Below are 16,337 nucleotides of genomic sequence, written 5' to 3' on the forward strand. Positions count from 1 at the left end.
TAGAAAACAAAGTGGAGGACCGTCACTAGGGTCCTAATAACAGCTGTTATTTCAGATTTATTTGCTACGCATTCAAACCATTTACAATTGTAAAATGCAATCCATGCAAATGGTACAAGGGTCAGATAATATTATAAAACAATCTAGAATAAGGCAAATCTGGGTGTTTTAAAATAATATAAAATATAAAAGTAATTTGACATGTTTGGAGTTTAATTTAAAAATAATTTGAATTATGAAATCCCTAATCCAACACAATCATTATCGTGGCATGTATTTTATGTTATTGGACATGTGATGTTGGTAACATTAGGCCTATAGATGACAATTTAATTTAGAGAACTTTTCAATTATAACATTGTGAGGCTTCTCCCACTGCTGACTTTGCAATGACAGCTGGGGTGTATTCATTCTGCCAATTTTGTTTCAAAGCATTTCTTAAACAGAAGCAAACATGGACGAAATGGGGAGGGACTAACCTGAATTTGCCAAACACTTCTGGGGTGTATTCATTAGTCAGATTCCGTTGCAAAATGTTTATTAGTCTGTTGCGAAACCGTTTATTGTTGACGTTTACTATCTAGGAACCAAATTGAAGGAAACAGGATCTAACAAGGAAGGACCTACATGAATTTGTCCAATAGAAAGTCTTGTTTTCGTTTGAAATAACAGTTTCCATTGCAACACATTTTGTAACAGACTAAACATTTTGCAACGGAAACCCGACTAATGAATACACCCCTGGGGTTTAAGAACCAAACAGAAGTAAAAAGAGGAAAAGGAATGAAACGTGGCGGGATTAACCTGAATTTGTCCAATAGTAAACTCTTGTTTGCATTTTCCTTTGAAGTAAATGGTTTCTGTTGTAAAAAAACACTTTGCAACAGAATCGGGGTAATAATTACATAATCTGCGCCACAGAGAACAACGAGCCTGATGTTTCACCAGATGTATAAATCTAAAGCATCCGGTTGGCGTTTCCACTCACTGCTAAATATGGTGAAGAGAGGACCTGGGCCTGCTGTCAGACTGATGGAGCTGACATGGATGTACCTGTAGTAAGTGGGCCTGCTGTCAGACTGATGGAGCTGACAGGGATGTACCTGTAGTAAGTGGGCCTGCTGTCAGACTGATGGATCTGACAGGGATGTACCTGTAGTAAGTGGGCCTGCTGTCAGACTGATGGATCTGACAGGGATGTACCTGTAGTAAGTGGGCCTGCTGTCAGACTGATGGATCTGACAGGGATGTACCTGTAGTAAGTAGGCCTGCTGTCAGACTGATGGATCTGACATGGATGTACCTGTAGTAAGTGGGCCTGCTGTCAGACTGATGGAGCTGACAGGGATGTACCTGTAGTAAGTGGGCCTGCTGTCAGACTGATGGAGCTGACATGGATGTACCTGTAGTAAGTGGGCCTGCTGTCAGGACTGGTGCTTCTGATGGCCCTGGCATGGTTTGGAGACCTGTTCAGAAATCTGGTGCTCATGAATGTAGACTGTCAAAGGACACTTTGATAATGAATAAAGTTCACTTCATAGCCTTTATTGGTAAGGTTATCAATACGAGTCGGGTTGTGGAAAGCAGAAATGACAGGTCGAAGGTTATTGTGGAGAAGGCAAAAGAGATATTGGGAGTAACAGATGTTACTGTTGAAATGGTTGTTGACATGCTGAATAATCCTAAGGGTGGAGTTATTTACAATGACGGCCTACCAAAGGGCAAAGGCCTCCAGCAGGGACGGCCGGCTGGGATAATTAAACAAAATATATAAATATAGGACAAAACACACATCACGACAAGAGAGACAACACAACACTACATAAAGTAGTACCTCTTGGGGATGTTATTCGAAAACATAATGTAAACTTTCACTGCTATGCGGATGACACACAGCTGTACATTTCAATGAAACATGGTGAAGCACCAAAATTGCCCTCGCTAGAAGCATGTGTTTCAGACATAAGGAAGTGGATGGCTGCAAACTTTCTACTATTAAACTCGGACAAAACAGAGATGCTTGTTCTAGGTCCCAAGAAACAAAGAGATCTTCTGTTGAATCTGACAATTAATCTTAATGGTTGTACAGTCGTCTCAAATAAAACTGTGAAGGACCTCGGCGTTACTCTGGACCCTGATCTCTCTTTTGAAGAACATATCAAGACCATTTCGAGGACAGCTTTTTTCCATCTACGTAACATTGCAAAAATCAGAAACTTTCTGTCCAAAAATGATGCAGAAAAATTAATCCATGTTTTTGTCACTTCTAGGTTAGACTACTGCAATGCTCTATTTTCCGGCTACCCGGATAAAGCACTAAATAAACTTCAGTTAGTGCTAAATACGGCTGCTAGAATCCTGACTAGAACCAACAAATTTGATCATATTACTCCAGTGCTAGCCTCTCTACACTGGCTTCCTGTCAAAGCAAGGGCTGATTTCAAGGTTTTACTGCTAACCTACAAAGCATTACATGGGCTTGCTCCTACCTACCTCTCTGATTTGGTCCTGCCGTACATACCTACACGTACGCTACGGTCACAAGACGCAGGCCTCCTAATTGTCCCTAGAATTTCTAAGCAAACAGCTGGAGGCAGGGCTTTCTCCTATAGAGCTCCATTTTTATGGAACGGTCTGCCTACCCATGTCAGAGACGCAAACTCGGTCTCAACCTTTAAGTCTTTACTGAAGACTCATCTCTTCAGTGGGTCATATGATTGAGTGTAGTCTGGCCCAGGAGTGGGAAGGTGAACAGAAAGGCTCTGGAGCAACGAACCGCCCTTACTGTCTCTGCCTGGCCGGTTCTCCTCTTTCCACTGGGATTCTCTGCCTCTAACCCTGTTACTGGGGCTGAGTCACTGGCTTGCTGGGGCTCTCTCGTGCCGTCCCTGGGGGGGTGCGTCACCTGGGTGGGTTGATCCACTGTTGTGGTCGGCCTGTCTGGGTTGGCGCCCCCCTTGGGTTGTACCGTGGCGGAGATCTTTGTGGGCTATACTCGGCCTTGTCTCAGGATGGTAAGTTGGTGGTTGAAGATATCCCTCTAGTGGTGTGGGGGCTGTGCTTTGGCAAAGTGGGTGGGGTTATATCCTTCCTGTTTGGCCCTGTCCGGGGTGTCCTCGGATGGGGCCACAGTGTCTCCTGACCCCTCCTGTCTCAGCCTCCAGTATTTATGCTGCAGTAGTTTATGTGTCGGGGGCTAGGGTCAGTTTGTTATATCTGGAGTACTTCTCCTGTCCTATTCGGTGTCCTGTGTGAATCTAAGTGTGCGTTCTCTAATTCTCTCCTCTCTTTCTTTCTCTCTCTCGGAGGACCTGAGCCCTAGGACCATGCCCCAGGACTACCTGACATGATGACTCCTTGCTGTCCCCAGTCCACCTGGCCATGCTGCTGCTCCAGTTTCAACTGGCCTGGGCCCTAGGACCATGTCCCAGGACTACCTGACATGATGACTCCTTGCTGTCCCCAGTCCACCTGGCCATGCTGCTGCTCCAGTTTCAACTGTTCTGCCTTACTATTATTCAACCATGCTGGTCATTTATGAACATTTGAACATCTTGGCCACGTTCTGTTATAATCTCCACCCGGCACAGCCAGAAGAGGACTGGCCACCCCACATATGCTCTCTCTAATTCTCTCTTTCTTTCTCTCTCTCGGAGGACCTGAGCCCTAGGACCGTGCCCCAGGACTACCTGACATGATGGCTCATTGCTGTCCCCAGTCCACCTGACTGTGCTGCTGCTCCAGTTTCAACTGTTCTGCCTTATTATTATTCGACCATGCTGGTCATTTATGAACATTTGAACATCTTGGTCATGTTCTGTTATAATCTCTACCCGGCACAGCCAGAAGAGGACTGGCCACCCCACATAGCCCGGTTCCTCTCTAGGTTTCTTCCTAGGTTTTGGCCTTTCTAGGGAGTTTTTCCTAGCCACCGTGCTTTTACACCTGCATTGTTTGCTGTTTGGGGTTTTAGGCTGGGTTTCTGTACAGCACTTTGAGATATCAGCTGATGTACGAAGGGCTATATAAATAAATTTGATTTGATTTAAGACAACAACATAGCAAGGTAACAACAACATGGTAGCAACACAACATGGTACAAACATAATTGGGCACAGACAACAGCATTACAGTACCTTTTTTGCTCATGTTTTGGTTCCCCGTGTTGATTACCTGAAATGTAGGAGAATGTGAGATATATGGTAGCCTACTCTTTGGCATTTTGTAATAATTCACAATATTGACAGTCAAGGGGTGTTGCGCATGTTTCGGCCGGCAGGGGGAGCCGCTCGCTCCAGTGGTTGCCCTCACGCGTCTCCCTCTACAGTGGCTCGTGCTAACCTGACTAGTCAGTGAGTCAGTTTGAACAGGAGTGAGGAGCCATCTAAAAACAAAACATTTTAAACGTTGTCATTACGGTGAGCGAGTTAGAAAGCATAGGATATGACACGAAGTTATGCGGAGTGTAATGATATGGTTGTTGTTATTTCTTAATAATGTTTTCATAGTTCAATTCATTTCTAAAAGTATGTTAGCATAAAAGCTAACGTCGGCTAAAATTAGCTCCAGTCAAGCTAGCCTGTCGTCGTGGCGACAGAACCAACGAACGTTCTCACAGTGTAAACAAAGGGAAGCGTTGTAGCTTGCTGTTTTTAGGGATATGTTGAGAATTACACGATGAACATGTATCTATTAGATACGATAGTAAATAGTAAAAAAAATAATAGTATAAAAAGATTATGTTGGCTATTTACAATTGTACAAGAGTAGTCAAGTCAGTTGAATGAGAGAGAACCAACTGAGAACTGTATTGAAGAGAGAAGCACCAGATGAACTATTTTAAATCGTCATGGTTTCAGACTTCCTTCATTCTTCTCACCATACCCTATCCAGGTCCCAAGGTTTAAGAGGGTACACTACACTACTAGGCTGTGTGTTGTGCTTTTTGACTAAGCGATAAAGGGATTTAAGAGGGTACTAGACCTACGCTTTGCCATTGCAGAGCTAGTAGTCAATGTTGCATTAAGTGAGTAAACTCACCCCATTCCGTACAAATGTGCGCAACCGCAACATTCAAATGAGGCTACAAAGAAAACTAATGGGACTATGTTGACTTCAAAATCGGGGGCGTGAACTAGGTTTCTATTCAAGCGTTGATCGACATGATAATGGCTCTATAGTATTGGAGAAAAGTTGAAAAAAACGAACCCTCCGTTACTTCGGGACGTGTCATGTCGTAAAGTACAGCACGCATAAAGCAACTATTTCTGTCTTACAATCTCTCTCCACCAGGTGTAGCACTACACTCATCCTTTAGAAACAAGAAATGGACAGTAAGGGGAGGATACCTCGTCATTTTTTGCGTCATCATTGCATGCGATCATCATTCTCAAAGCCGCTGTTTATTTCTAAGATCACTTTAGCACCGCCCTAAATACCCGATTCAAATTCGACACAAACCTTCAAATGTGATGAAACATTATATAAACTTTTTATAGTGTTCATTTACATTTTAGAGGCGATAAGGTGATAAGTTGGACAGATCGGGTGAAAAAAAGCTATTTTCCCACACATCTCTCCGTCTCACTATCACGCATTAGTTTGGCTTCCCCACCTGCCATTTTTTAAAAGACCCGACGGGACTCATTGCCTGCTTGAATTATGCAGAAACGGGCAGTGTTTAGGTCATGAAATTGATTCTGTTGGAAAGGGGAGAAATTGTGCTTTACAATGGTATTGACATTACAGTTGATCTGGAAGTATTACGTTTTGGGGGCGCTAAAATAAGGGCAATTGTACGGACCAAGGCGATGTACGAGTTTACGTGAGTTGACGTTACCATAAATTACTACGTTTTGGTTACTTTATCTGAAAAACGGTGGGACACAGACCATCATAATACATTGTAAACAAATACCATGCTTTCATGTTTCACTACATGCTGGTAGGACAAAACAATGGTATATATTTTTTTGGTCAGTACCATGGCAGGAAAATAACATGGTACAGTGGGGCAAAAAAGTATTTAGTCAGCCACCAATTGTGCAAGTTCTCCCACTTAAAAAGATGAGAGAGGCCTGTAATTTTCATCATATGTACACTTCAACTATGACAGACAAAATGAGTAAAACATTTAAACGTGTTAACCCTCGCAAGGCTACAGGCCCAGACGGCATCCCTAGCCGCGTCCTCAGAGCATGCGCAGACCAGCTGGCTGGTGTGTTTACAGACATATTCAATCAATCCCTATACCAGTCTGCTGTTCCCACATGCTTCAAGAGGGCCACCATTGTCCCTGTTCCCAAGATATCTAAGGTAACTGAGCTAAACAACTACCGCCTCGTAGCACTCACTTCCGTCATCATGAAGTGCTTTGAGAGCCTAGTCAAGGACCATATCACCTCCACCCTACCTGAAACCCTAGACCCACTCCAATTTGCTTACCGCCCAAATAGGTCCACATAGGTCCCTGACCCATCTGGACAAGAGGAATACCTATGTGAGAATGTTCATCGACTACAGCTCAGCATTTAACACCATAGTACCCTCTAAACTCGTCATCAAGCTCGAGACCCTGGGTCTCGACCCCGCCCTGTGCAACTGGGTACAGGACTTCCTGACGGGCCGCCCCCAGGTGGTGAGGGTAGGTAACAACATCTGCACCCCTTTGATCCTCAACGCTGGGGCCCCACAGGGGTGCGTTCTGAGCCCTCTCCTGTACTCCCTGTTCACCCACGACTGCGTGGCCACGCACGCCTCCAACTCAATCATCAAGTTTGCGGACGACACACAACAGTGGTAGGCTTGATTACCAACAACGACGAGACAGCCTACAGGGAGGAGGTGAGGGCCCTCGGAGTGTGGTGTCAGGAAAATAACCTCACACTCAACGTCAACAAAACAAAAGAGATGATTGTGGACTTCAGGAAACAGCAGAGGGAGCACCCCCCTATCCACATCGATGGGACAGTAGTGGAGAGGGTAGTAAGTTTTAAGTTCCTCGGTGTACACATCACGGACAAAACAAATTAGTCCACCCACACAGACAGCATCGTGAAGAAGGCGCAGCAGCACCTCTGGAACCTCAGGAGGCTGAAGAAATTCGGCTTGTCACCAAAAGCACTCACAAACTTCTACAGATGCACAATCGAGAGCATCCTGTCGGGCTGTATCACCACCTGGTACGGCAACTGCTCCACTCACAACTGTAAGGCTCTCCAGAGGGTAGTGAGGTCTGCACAACGCATCACTGGGGGCAAACTACCTGCCCTCCAGGATACCAACACCACCCGATGTCACAGGAAGGCCATAAAGATCATCAAGGACAACAACCACCCGAGCCACTGCCTGTTCACCCCGCTATCATCCAGAAGGCAAGGTCAGTACAGGTGCATCAAAGCAGGGACCGAGAGACTGAAAAACAGCTTCTATCTCAAGGCCATCAGACTGTTAAACAGCCACCACTAACATTGAGTGGCTGCTGCCAACACACTGACTCAACTCCAGCCACTTCAATAATGGGAATTGATGTAAAATATATCACTAGCCACTTTAAACTATGCTACTTAATATAATGTTTACATACCCTACATTACTTATCTCATATGTATATGTTTATACTGTACTCTATCATCTACTGCATCTTTATGTAATACACTTTAAACTATGGCACTTTGTTTACATACCCTACATTACTCATCTCATATGTATATACTGTACTCGATAGCATCTACTGCATCTTGCCTATACCGTTCTGTACCATCACTCATTCATATATCTTTATGTACATATTCTTTATCTCTTTACATTTGTGTGTGTATAAGGTAGTAGTTTTGAAATTGTTAGGTTAGATTACTCGTTGGTTACTACTGCATTGTTGGAACCAGAAGCACAAGCATTTCGCTACACTCGCATTAACATCTGCTAACCATGTGTATGTGACCAATACAGTTGATTTGATTTAAAGTAGGTGGCGGTGTCTAAAAGTTGGATGCCATCCATTCCTACAGAAGAAGAAGAAGAAGCCCAGGTGCCAGCAGTGGGAGGAGATGGAGCAGAGATTATTAATGAAACATCTGATTTCCATACAGTTTTCCGTTCCCAAAACTAGAATCTGTTACGAACAGTGGACTGACTGCGTTTTGTAGACTTGACCTTTTCCCAAAGTTTCTAAAAAGTGAGATGTTTAGAATGTGTGCATGGGCGAATTGAGTTATTGCACACACACATTTCACAGAGTAGGTGTTCCCTAACAGAAATATGCAAATACATGATAGAACGAGTCAATACGATCTCGCTAGCTCGTGCTTGGCTCTCCCCATTTCCTTGTTTGTTCTGCCCAGTCTACATTGGGTTAGTTATAAAAAAATCTTTGCCTGTATCCTGCCTTGTCTTCTCTGGGTTTGCTCCTCCAACCCAAAGGGTTGCCAAAAGCAGTTTAACAAAGTACTGAGTAAAGGGTCTGAATACTTATGTACATGTGATATTTCAGTTTTTTATTTCTTATTTGCAAAAAAAATCCTAAAACCTGTTTTTGCTCTTTCATTATGGGGTATTGTATGTATTTCTGCTGTTTCCCTGTCAATGTTTATTTAAATATCACCAGCTTTTCTGCAGTTTCCCTGTCAATGTTTATTTAAATATCACCACTTTTCTGCTGTTTCCCTGTCAATGTTTATTTAAATATCACCACTTTTCTAATTCTACATTTTCATTCTTAATGTTGTATATTAAACAAAACAATTGAATAGCATAAATATAACCTTCTGTTTTCTTTAAAAAATGAGTTTTCAATTATTTCCATTTGTTGAACATTGTGTGGTTTGCATAATAATACAGACAGCAGTACTGTGATGCTTTATTGGAAGTGTTTTTGACAGGTATTTTATGACATTAACAACAAAACAAATGCATCATATAGCAAGTGAAACTAAGTACTACGATGTCCTTACTGTCAGTACTGTAGATAACATCAGAAACAGATGTCTTCACCTAGCAGGTACTGCATATTTCACCGTATCTGAAGGCTAAGACTTAATCAGATCAAATATTAACCGACATGCCACCAGAGGTCTCTTCACAATCCCCACATCCAGAACAGACTATGGGAGGCGCACAGTACTACATAGAGCCATGACTACATGGAAACTCTATTCCACTTCAAGTAACTGATGCAAGCAGTAAAATTAGATTTAAAAAACAGATACAAATGCACCTTATGGAACACCGGGGACTGTGAAAAAACACAAACATAAGCACAGACACATACGATAACATACGCACTATACACACACATACACATGGATTTTGTGTTGTAGATATGTGGTAGTAGAGTAGGGACCTGAGGGCACACAAAGTGTTGTGAAATCTGTTTTGAATATATTGTAATGTTTTTGCAATTGTATAACTGTCTTAATTTTCCTGGACCCCAGGAAGAGTAGCTGCAAATATAAACCGGGCCAAGCTTCCTGTCGTCCAGGACCTCTATACTAGGCGGTGTCAGAGGAAGGCCCTAAATATTGTCAAAGACTCCAACCTCCCAAGTCCTAGGCTGTTCTCTCTGCATGGCAAGCGGTACAGGAGCGCCAAGTCGAGGTCCAAAAGGCTCCTTAACAACTTCTACCCCCAAGCCATGAGACTGCCGAGCAGAGACTCAAGTTGCTACCCCGGACAATTTGCATTCACCCCCTTTTTTAAGCTGCTGCTACTGGCTGTTTATTATCTATGCATAGACATATTACCTCAACTACCTCGACTAACCTGTACCCCCTCACATTGACTCTGTACCTATACCTCCTATATAGCCTTGTTATGGTTATTTTATTGTGTTACTTTTTTAAATACTTTTTATTTTTATGTATTTTTGTAGCAAATATTTTCTTACTTAAAACAAACTGCATTGTTGGTTACGGGCTTGTAAATACGCATTTCATGGTAAGGTCTACCTGTTGTATTCGGTGCATGTAACAAATACAATTTGATTTGATTTAATAGCCGACACCCGCATAGCTGATGTTTTGGTGGTGTTGGAGGTGGAGTTGCATTGGAGCTGTCAAATCGGTGAGCAGCTGCTCTTGTGTTCAATGTGGGGATTTGATTAATCTGGCTCGGGCGCCTGGGTTTTGCACCGGATGAAAGTTGATTGCATTCATTCTGGGAACCAGGCTGCCTCCCGGGCGTGAGCCAGGTGCCCCATTCAAAGCCCATGGCAAAGACGGCTCAAAACAAACTGAAGTAAATCATTTCATTAATTAATGGAGGAGTAAGTGATTGCTTTTGATAAAAACGCTTTATCTTCCTTCCCAATGAAAACCAGTTTGAAAATTCAACCCTACATTTATATTTTATGTTAAATAGATGTATGTTTCTGGACAATGCACCATGCTGCCTTGTTGACTGAGTGGCGCAGATTACTGTTCCATTTGAGAAGGGCTCTCCTCCCTCATTTCTTTTGCCCGTTGACGTCAGGGGCCATAGACCGGTGCCCCACGGCTCAGCATTATCAAATCCTCCCATTGTCACGAAGCCACACCCGTCCCACTTGCGTTAGAGGTTCAGAAGGAGAAAGTGTGGGCTATATAGAAATAATGACGCTCAAATTGAAAATCATGAAACTAAATAATGAGGATTTCTAACATCCTAATGGAGGTGTAGATTACATCTCACATTATAGTGTTGGAACTTGTAAACAAGTCTGCATGAGATATATCTCAATTGACTCTGCAGCAAATGACAATGTCTGCTTTAGGTATAATGCCGGGAGCCGTTTTAGATTTGACAGCTCTAATGCAGTTCCATCTTCAACATCGTCAAAACATCAGTAAAGTGAATCTGATTGAAATGGGCCTGAAGGTTCTAATGAGAATGCTGTAGTTAAAGAAAGAAAATCAACAGTTCTGTAACTTCTCTTAACAGAGGCATAGAAAGGAACATGACAGATATACGGTACACTATATACACAAAAGTATGTAGACACACCTTCAAATTAGTGGATTTGGCTATTTCAGCCACACCCGTTGCTGACAGGCGTATAAAATCGAGCACACAGCCATTTAATCTCCATAGCCAAACATTAGCAGTAGAAGGGCCTTACTGAAGAGCTCAGTGACTTTCAACGCGGCACCGTCATAGGATGCCACCTTTCCAACAAGTCAGTTAGTCAAATGTCTGTCCTGCTTGAGCTGCCCCAGTCAACTGTAAGGGCTGTTGTTTAAAAAAATATATATATATTTTTTTTTGATAATTACTTATTACAAAAACACAGGGAAGGAGGAACATTAAAGTATTAGAACATGAAGGACAACCAATACAGCATCAAGACATTGTCAAACATGTATCAGTCTTTCCGCAACAGAGCCATCCTTATGTGTGAGGGTGCATGTGCATGATAGTGATATACAATAAATGTCATGTCATTTCCTTTTTCATGATCACAATCTGTGAAACCCAAACCCTCCAAGATCCCCCCACAGTTCCCCAATAGCTGTCCCTCAACCATTCGAGACCCCTCCCACAGTCCACCCCAGAAGAAAAAAATATATACTTGATTCCATTCCCCACCCCCAAGAACCTCCCAATGCACCAACAACCAAGAGAATCAACTAAAGAGAAAAAAGGAAAAGACAGAAGAAAACAGAGAACAACAATGCAAAATAAAACAATTAATTTAAAACAAAGGACATCAAGGACAAGTGAAATCATAACAGCAATGCCGACTTTATATGTTTGTTTGCATGTCTGGCACTATTACATGTATGTGTGTGTTCTTACATGTGTTTATTTGAATGAGAGTGTGTGTATATGCATGTGTACAAACACCTGCACTGCATCAGCCTCAGGCAAACTGGCATTAAAAACACCTTCACTGCATCAGCCTCAGGCAAACTGGCATTAGTTGTAAAAACACCTGCACTGCATCAGCCTCAGGCAAGCCTCAGGGCATTAGTTGTAAAAACACCTTCACTGCATCAGCCTCAGGCAAACCGGCATTAGTTGTAAAAACACCTGCACTGCATCAGCCTCAGGCAACCGGCATTAGTTGTAAAAACACCTGCACTGCATCAGCCTCAGGCAAACCGGCATTAGTTGTAAAAACACCTGCACTGCATCAGCCTCAGGCAAACCGTCATTAAAAACACCTGCACTGCATCAGCCTCAGGCAAACCGGCATTAGCTGTAAAAACACCTGCACTGCATCAGCCTCAGGCAAACCGGCATTAGCTGTAAAAACACCTGCACTGCATCAGCCTCAGGCAAACCGTCATTAGAAACACCTGCACTGCATCAGCCTCAGGCAAACCGTCATTAGAAACACCTGCACTGCATCAGCCTCAGGCAAACCGGCATTAGAAACACCTTCACTGCATCAGCCTCAGGCAAACCGTCATTAGAAACACCTGCACTGCATCAGCCTCAGGCAAACTGGCATTAGTTGTAAAAACACCTGCACTGCATCAGCCTCAGGCAAACTGGCATTAAAAACACCTGCACTGCATCAGCCTCAGGCAAACTGGCATTAAAAACACCTGCACTGCATCAGCCTCAGGCAAACTGGCATTAAAAACACCTGCACTGCATCAGCCTCAGGCAAACTGGCATTAAAAACACCTGCACTGCATCAGCCTCAGGCAAACTGGCATTAAAAACACCTGCACTGCATCAGCCTCAGGCAAACTGGCATTAGTTGTAAAAACACCTTCACTGCATCAGCCTCAGGCAAACTGGCATTAAAAACACCTGCACTGCATCAGCCTCAGGCAAACTGGCATTAAAAACACCTGCACTGCATCAGCCTCAGGCAAACTGGCATTAAAAACACCTGCACTGCATCAGCCTCAGGCAAACTGGCATTAGTTGTAAAAACACCTGCACTGCATCAGCCTCAGGCAAACTGGCATTAGTTGTAAAAACACCTGCACTGCATCAGCCTCAGGCAAACTGGCATTAGTTGTAAAAACACCTTCACTGCATCAGCCTCAGGCAAACCGTCATTAGAAACACCTGCACTGCATCAGCCTCAGGCAAACTGGCATTAGTTGTAAAAACACCTGCACTGCATCAGCCTCAGGCAAACCGTCATTAAAAACACCTGCACTGCATCAGCCTCAGGCAAACCGGCATTAGCTGTAAAAACACCTGCACTGCATCAGCCTCAGGCAAACTGGCATTAGTTGTAAAAACACCTTCACTGCATCAGCCTCAGGCAAACTGGCATTAGTTGTAAAAACACCTGCACTGCATCAGCCTCAGGCAAACTGGCATTAGTTGTAAAAACACCTGCACTGCATCAGCCTCAGGTAAACTGGCATTAAAAACACCTGCACTGCATCAGCCTCAGGCAAACTGGCATTAGTTGTAAAAACACCTTCACTGCATCAGCCTCAGGCAAACCGGCATTAGTTGTAAAAACACCTGCACTGCATCAGCCTCAGGCAAACCGGCATTAGTTGTAAAAACACCTGCACTGCATCAGCCTCAGGCAAACTGGCATTAGTTGTAAAAACACCTTCACTGCATCAGCCTCAGGCAAACTGGCATTAGTTGTAAAAACACCTGCACTGCATCAGCCTCAGGCAAACTGGCATTAGTTGTAAAAACACCTGCACTGCATCAGCCTCAGGTAAACTGGCATTAAAAACACCTGCACTGCATCAGCCTCAGGCAAACTGGCATTAGCTGTAAAAACACCTGCACTGCATCAGCCTCAGGTAAACCGGCATTAGAAACACCTTCACTGCATCAGCCTCAGGCAAACCGGCATTAGAAACACCTTCACTGCATCAGCCTCAGGCAAACCGGCATTAGAAACACCTTCACTGCATCAGCCTCAGGCAAACCGCATTAAAAACACCTGCACTGGATCAGCCTCAGGCAAACTGGCATTAGTTGTAAAAACACCTGCACTGCATCAGCCTCAGGCAAACCGTCATTAGTTGTAAAAACACCTGCACTGCATCAGCCTCAGGCAAACTGGCATTAGCTGTAAAAACACCTGCACTGCATCAGCCTCAGGTAAACCGGCATTAAAAACACCTGTACTGCATCAGCCTCAGGCAAACTGGCATTAAAAACACCTGCACTGCATCAGCCTCAGGTAAACCGTCATTAGCTGTAAAAACACCTGCACTGCATCAGCCTCAGGCAAACTGGCATTAAAAACACCTGCACTGCATCAGCCTCAGGCAAACCGTCATTAGTTGTAAAAACACCTGCACTGCATCAGCCTCAGGCAAACTGGCATTAGCTGTAAAAACACCTGCACTGCATCAGCCTCAGGCAAACTGGCATTAAAAACACCTGCACTGCATCAGCCTCAGGCAAACTGGCATTAAAAACACCTGCACTGCATCAGCCTCAGGCAAACCGTCATTAGTTGTAAAAACACCTGCACTGCATCAGCCTCAGGTAAACTGGCATTAAAAACACCTGCACTGCATCAGCCTCAGGCAAACTGGCATTAAAAACACCTGCACTGCATCAGCCTCAGGCAAACTGGCATTAGTTGTAAAAACACCTGCACTGCATCAGCCTCAGGCAAACTGGCATTAGTTGTAAAAACACCTGCACTGCATCAGCCTCAGGTAAACTGGCATTAAAAACACCTGCACTGCATCAGCCTCAGGCAAACTGGCATTAAAAACACCTGCACTGCATCAGCCTCAGGCAAACTGGCATTAGTTGTAAAAACACCTGCACTGCATCAGCCTCAGGCAAACTGGCATTAGTTGTACTAATGCAACTCCACTCCCACTTGTCTCCAATTCCACATACCAACCCTCAACTTCCCTCAGCCCATCCCATTTATCTCTGTTGGTCACCCACTTCGTGTTTCTACGCAACACATATCTTTCAACAATGCTATAATATTTAACGTACAATTTCAATCTATCTAATCGAATAGAATCTACAGATTGCGTGTTGAAGATAAATACTTTAACTAAGAGTATTAGTATATTAGTAATTAACTGACCCGGACCCGGTCTCTCCAGATCTCCTAACAGTACTATTTCTAGGGTCAATTTTTGATCAGCCATTCCTGAACCAGAGACCAGAAACAGGCTACCTGAGGGCAATACCCAAATAAATGGTCTATTGATTCTGTATCCTCACAACAAAATATGCAGAGCTTCAATGATTTTATGCCCCAAATATTCAACATTTTGTTGGTGGCAAGAATTCTATGTAATAATTTTAGCTGAAAAGCACGAAGTCTTAAATCTTGCGTTTTATATATCAACTCATACACCCTGTACCATGAAATCAGTACATCAAAAATCTCTTCCCAACTATTTTGCAATCTGTTTGGCACAGTTGTCAACATCCTGGTCCTCAAATGGAACTGGTAAACTTTCCTATTTATGCTATTTTTATTCCTCCGCCAGTTTTGATCCTTTATATTGGGCAGACAGACCAGTTCCCTGCCTCCTCCAGTATTGATCCTTTATATTGGGCAGACAGACCAGTTCCCTACCTCCTCCCACTGCCACCTGCCTCCTCCAGTATTGATCCTTTATATTGGGCAGACAGACCAGTTCCCTACCTCCTCCCACTGCCACCCGCCTCCTCCAGTATTGATCCTTTATATTGGGCAGACAGACCAGTTCCCTACCTCCTCCCGCTGCCACCCTCCTCCTCCAGTATTGATCCTTTATATTGGGCAGACAGACCAGTTCCCTACCTCCTCCCTCCTCCCACCTGCCTCCTCCAGTATTGATCCTTTATATTGGGCAGACAGACCAGTTCCCTACCTCCTCCCTCCTCCCCCTGCCTTCTCCAGTTTTGATCCTTTATATTGGGCAGACAGACCAGTTCCCTACCTCCTCCCTCCTCCCCTGCCTTCTCCAGTATTGATCCTTTATATTGGGCAGACAGACCAGTTCCCTACCTCCTCCCTCCTCCCACCTGCCTCCTCCAGTATTGATCCTTTATATTGGGCAGACAGACCAGTTCCCTACCTCCTCCCTCCTCCCCCTGCCTTCTCCAGTTTTGATCCTTTATATTGGGCAGACAGACCAGTTCCCTACCTCCTCCCTCCTCCCCTGCCTTCTCCAGTATTGATCCTTTATATTGGGCAGACAGACCAGTTCCCTACCTCCTCCCACTGCCACCTGCCTCCTCCAGTTTAGATCCTTTATATTGGGCAGACAGACCAGTTCCCTACCTCCTCCCACTGCCACCTGCCTCCTCCAGTTTAGATCCTTTATATTGGGCAGACAGACCAGTTCCCTACCTCCTCCAGTATTGATCCTTTATATTGGGCAGACAGACCAGTTCCCTACCTCCTCCAGTATTGATCCTTTATATTGGGCAGACAGACCAGTTCCCTACCTCCTCCAGTT

The 16,337-nt window shown here is 44.1% G+C and overlaps 1 long non-coding RNA gene across 49 annotated transcripts; it reads right to left on the reverse strand.

The window, feature by feature from the left end:
- Window positions 1-4,164: 4,164 nt before the first annotated feature.
- LOC127918106 (uncharacterized) lies at window positions 4,165-15,720 on the reverse strand. Of its 49 annotated transcripts, XR_008098835.1 has the most exons (8): window positions 14,384-15,720; window positions 14,120-14,160; window positions 13,850-13,990; window positions 13,135-13,809; window positions 12,777-12,958; window positions 12,648-12,694; window positions 12,396-12,442; window positions 4,165-11,905 (listed from the first exon to the last, which is right to left on the reverse strand). It is a non-coding gene; the product is annotated as an uncharacterized LOC127918106 (long non-coding RNA). The 49 variants fall into 49 exon arrangements; XR_008098833.1 differs by lacking the exon at window positions 12,396-12,442 and having other exon boundaries at window positions 12,443-12,958; window positions 14,384-14,559; window positions 14,642-15,720; XR_008098831.1 differs by lacking the exon at window positions 12,396-12,442 and having other exon boundaries at window positions 12,443-12,958; window positions 14,384-14,600; window positions 14,642-15,720.
- Window positions 15,721-16,337: the final 617 nt, after the last annotated feature.

The sequence above is a fragment of the Oncorhynchus keta genome, unplaced genomic scaffold (genome assembly GCF_023373465.1).
Source record: "Oncorhynchus keta strain PuntledgeMale-10-30-2019 unplaced genomic scaffold, Oket_V2 Un_contig_1319_pilon_pilon, whole genome shotgun sequence".
NCBI lineage: Eukaryota > Metazoa > Chordata > Actinopteri > Salmoniformes > Salmonidae > Oncorhynchus > Oncorhynchus keta.